The sequence below is a fragment of the Apium graveolens genome, chromosome 9 (assembly GCF_009905375.1).
Source record: "Apium graveolens cultivar Ventura chromosome 9, ASM990537v1, whole genome shotgun sequence".
In the NCBI taxonomy this organism is placed as follows: Eukaryota; Viridiplantae; Streptophyta; class Magnoliopsida; order Apiales; family Apiaceae; genus Apium; species Apium graveolens.
This window is the reverse complement of record NC_133655.1, coordinates 224,407,054-224,411,647: the sequence shown is the minus strand read 5'-3', so window position 1 is coordinate 224,411,647 and position 4,594 is coordinate 224,407,054. Positions and strand designations below refer to the sequence as shown.

The 4,594-nt window shown below is 37.6% G+C and overlaps 1 non-coding gene across 1 annotated transcript; it reads right to left on the bottom strand.

Moving 5' to 3' along the window:
* Positions 1-3,940: 3,940 nt before the first annotated feature.
* LOC141688161 (small nucleolar RNA R71) lies at positions 3,941-4,047 on the bottom strand. Its single transcript, XR_012561623.1, has one exon. It is a non-coding gene; the product is annotated as a small nucleolar RNA R71 (small nucleolar RNA).
* Between the last annotated feature and the right edge of the window lie 547 nt (positions 4,048-4,594).

Below are 4,594 nucleotides of genomic sequence, written 5' to 3'. Positions count from 1 at the left end.
GAGCAGAAGAGGCAAGATGTAGGAAAGGGAAACAGGTAGTTGAGGAGTAAGACGATTGTGATTGGAAGTGAGTGCATGATAGTAAGCTAATACTAGGCAAGTGTTCTGAACTTTCTCGAGATATTGTAGTACTTGATAGTCCTGTTGATATTGCAAGTGCTTTGAAGCACTGAAACCTAAACCCTGATTTCAGTTATTGTTCTTGAGCCATGAACCTTATTCTTTCTAAACCATTTATTATTGTATACCCAAACACGAACCACACATCTACGATACTACTCCACAAGTACATACAAACTAAATACCAAACACTAAACTGAATTGCTTATATACTCAACCCATGATATCTTATGCTCTGAAAGACCAAATCCTTGAAACCCTGAAACGTGGATTCCTTTGTTATCCAATTCTTTCATTACCCAGCATCCCAGCTTTGAAATTACCTAATTGATCCTTACAAGGGTTGAAACCCTTTCATTGTTAAGTATTCACTGTTGTTAATGATTCTGATTATTGTTATTATTGTTCATTCTGTTATTATGTTAGAATTGGATTGCTTTTATAAAATTGTGGACCAGATTCGTGGTCAGACCATTTAATGGTCAAGTTAGGCCAATGTGTGCCTTGGATCCAGTAGTTAGAGCAATGTTGTGTGCTTTGCTCGGGGTTAGTGCGTGACTGATTAGCAGCCTAACCTTGGTTTTTTTTAAATAAAAATATAGTATCCAATTCTAAATCATAATCCATTGTTCACTTGGTATCATAACCATATTCACTTGATGATCATTATTCTCAGTTTTGTCATTGTGACTTGCTGAGCTAGTTAGCTCATTTGTGCGATGTTGTTTATACTCTTTCCAGTTAAAAAGGAACCAGTTGGTAGCAAGAATCCCCAGTCCAGTGCGAGAGCTAGGGATTAAGGCTGTTGGTGCTGAGCTAGTAGGCTTCTTTTGGAATAATGTAAATTGTAAAAGTTTGTATTATATTTAATACTCAGTTTGAGTTTGAATGGTTGGGATTTAATCGGTATGTAATATATTAGTGTGTTTGGCTTGTGTGCATACTTTAGCCTGTTGCGATCCGTGGTAGTTGGTAAGTAGGGTCATTGCATATTATTATTATCTTTAGTATTGTTATAAACAGGTTATAAATAAGGTGTGTGTGTGGACCCCAAACTTCTGACCCGGGTTTGGAGGGCGCCACAAAAAGTGCCTTCCTAAATGGTGAGTTGGAAGAAGAGGTTTATGTGCAACAACCACCAGGCTTTGAAGATCCATAATTTCCAAACTTTGTATACAAGTTGCTCAAGGCTCTCTATGGACTCAAACAAGCACCTAGAGCCTGGTATGATACACTGTCAGATTTTCTACTTAAACATGGATTCACTAATGGATTAATAGACAAGACACTCTTCTACAAGATGCATGGTGGTGATATGATCCTAGTTCATATTTATGTGGATGGTATCATTTTTGGTTCTACTAATGAAAACCTGTGTCAAAGATTCTCTAAGCTTATGCAGAGTGAATATGAAATGAGTATAATGGGGGGAACTAATTTATTTTCTTGGACTTCAAGTCAGCCAAAGAAGTGATGGAATCTTTATCAGCCAAACTAAATATGTCAAAGATTTATTGAAATTTTTTGGTATGATTGATTGTTCACCTGTATCTACACCTATGTCTACAGCTACAAAGTTGGATGAAGATAAAAAGGGCAAAAGTATAGACATTTCAAGCTATAGAGGAATGATTGGATCATTGATTTACTTAACTACAAGTAGACCAGACATCATGTTTGCAACATGTCTGTGTGCAAGATTTCAGGCCAATCCAAAAGAATCACATTTTATGGTGTTAAGTGGCTTTTATATCCGCTTATAACGCTTCGTAAAGCTTCGAATTGGTGTTTGTACTTAAGTATTTTGTGTTTTTGATGTGTTTTTGTAGTGTTTTGCATTTCAGGCATAAATAAGGGATCAAGGAGATGTAGTATTGCTTTGGTGCTAAATTGGTGTTTGGAAGATGCTAGGGAAGATTGCTCGTCGAATGTCATCACAAGCCAGCAAAAGAAGAAGAAGAAATAATCAATTTTTCCAGATAGTCAGAGCGCCCGCGCTGTGATAGCGCGTACCCGTGCCAGAGAAGCAAAGGGACAGCGCGGCCGCGCCGGTGAAGCGCGCGGCCGCGCCGGGTCGAAAACTGAAGAATCCTGTTTTGAATAGAAGATTGATTTCTGGACTTCTATGCTAATTGGGGCTGCTATATAAAGACAACTTAAAGATATTTTTCACAATAGAGCTTAAGGAGAAGACGATGAGAAGCCCTATAGCATAATTCAACGAAGGCAAAGAAGATCTAGTTTATTCTTGTGATTCTTTGTTTTAAGTTGTAATCTTTAATGTTCGTTTCTTGTTTGTTGAACCTAATACTCTGGATTATATACTTTGTTTATTATTTTTTTTATAAAGACCTAGTTTATTATACCATGATTTCATCGGAACCCACGTTTATGATAATTTCGGTTATGAACTAATCGTTATCATGGGGTTCTAACGGATTTATTTATGGATTTCAATAGTTAATCTTATTTCGATATCTTAGTGTGTGGTGATTGTATGATATCCTTGTATTGGTTGTGCTTATTCGTCTTATGCGTCGTGAACATATAAGATAGCGTGTTAATCTCTAATGAAGCGACAGTGAATTTAGAGGTCTAGAACTTGCCATGCTAGCATAGGTTCATGTATTTATTATACATGATTCGTAGGTAATTTTAATCATCTTACTTGCCCTATGTAATCATGATAGATAAATTGTGCATTAAACCTTTGTGTTGTCAAATTCTATAGACATATAAGGTCTGAACATACTTGGTTTTTATTCAGCTTCTATCTTTTTGTGAATGTCTGGTAGTATGGTATTCGTGCAACGAAAGTTGGCATTTATCAGTTTCGTGTTATCTGATTAATTATCATCACCATCGCATGCTAAGGTTAAGAACAATGGCTTTGAATGAAGTATTTAATGAAGTTCGAATCCCATGTTTGTCTCATATAGTAAATCAACCTTTATTCTCTTAGTTATTTGCATGTTAGCTAATATCTTAGTTATAAACAATCTCAATTTGTTATTCGTCCTAGCATTGAATCATAACTATATCATTGTTACATAAGTGCAAAAGTCTTAAAGTTAACCAAAATATTCTCTATGGGAACGAACTAGAAAGAATTCTATATTACTTATGAACGCGTATACTTGTGTGTATTATTAGCGCATGTTTTCGTTCTAACAAGTTTTCGGCGCTGCTGCCGGGGACTCGGTGTTAATTTTTAGTTTATGTGTTTGTCATCAGTGGTCATTAAAGTTCATTGACTCGGACATTATTACTTACTTGTTTCCTTGTCGTATTTCAGGTACTCTAGAGAGCGTTTATGCATACGCGTTCTCGGTCTCGTAAGAGAACACTGGATCAAGCTGAGGAAGAAGTTGTGGTAGCTCAAGAGGTTTTTGAAGAAGTAAAGAAAGTTGAGGAAGAACCACTAGTTGAGATGGGAGATCAAGAAGCAAATCTGAAGGCTTTGATGGACTATTCTCAGCCTAAGATCAATGACATTCAGTCCAACATTATTAGACCAGCCATTTCGGCTAACACCTTTGAGATCAAGTCGAGCACGATTCAGATGATATATAATTCAGTTCAGTTTGGGGGTTCTCCTATAGAAGATCCCAACATGCACATCACGGATTTCATCAAGATCTGCGACACTTTCAAGTTCAATGGGGTATCTGAAGTTGCTATTAAGCTGAAGATTTTCCCATTCTCTCTGAGGGATAAGGCTAAGTGCTGGTTATATTCTCTACCAGCAGTTTTTATCACCAAATGGGAGGATCTTGCTCAAAAGTTTCTCACCAAATTCTTCCCTATGGCGAAGACAGCTGCAATCAGGAATGCTCTTACTCAGTTTGCGCAGCAATCTGGAGAATCTTTATGTGAGGTTTGGGATCACTACAAAGAGATGCTTAGGAAGTGCTCTCACCATAGCATGCTTGATTGGATGATCATAAATTGTTTCTACAATCGTTTGGGTGCACTGTCTAGACATATGCTCGATGCAACGTCAGGTGGAGCCTTATTGGCCAAAAGCTACGATGAAGCTTATGAGTTGATTGAGCTAACGGTAGCTAATAAATACCAGAATCCAACTCTGAGAATGTTGCAAGGAAAGGTAGCAGGAGTTTTGGAAGTGGATACATCTACTGCTATAGCTGCTCAACTTCAAGCTTTGACGATGAAAGTGGATTCTTTGGCTAATTATAGAGTTAATCAGATCACTAGTGTTTGTGAGCATTGTGCAGGCGCACATGAGACTGAGCATTGTGCTATTTCTAGGGAATCGGCTCAGTTTGTGAGCAACTTTCAGAGGTCATAGCAACAAGCTCCAGCCACTTATCATCCCAACAACCGAAATCATCCTAACTTTAGCTGGAGCAACAATCAGAATGCGGTGCAACAACCATCATCCATATGCAGCAAAGCAATATAACCCTCATTATTTTCAAAACTGTAATATGCACCAAGGCAACAACTCCAA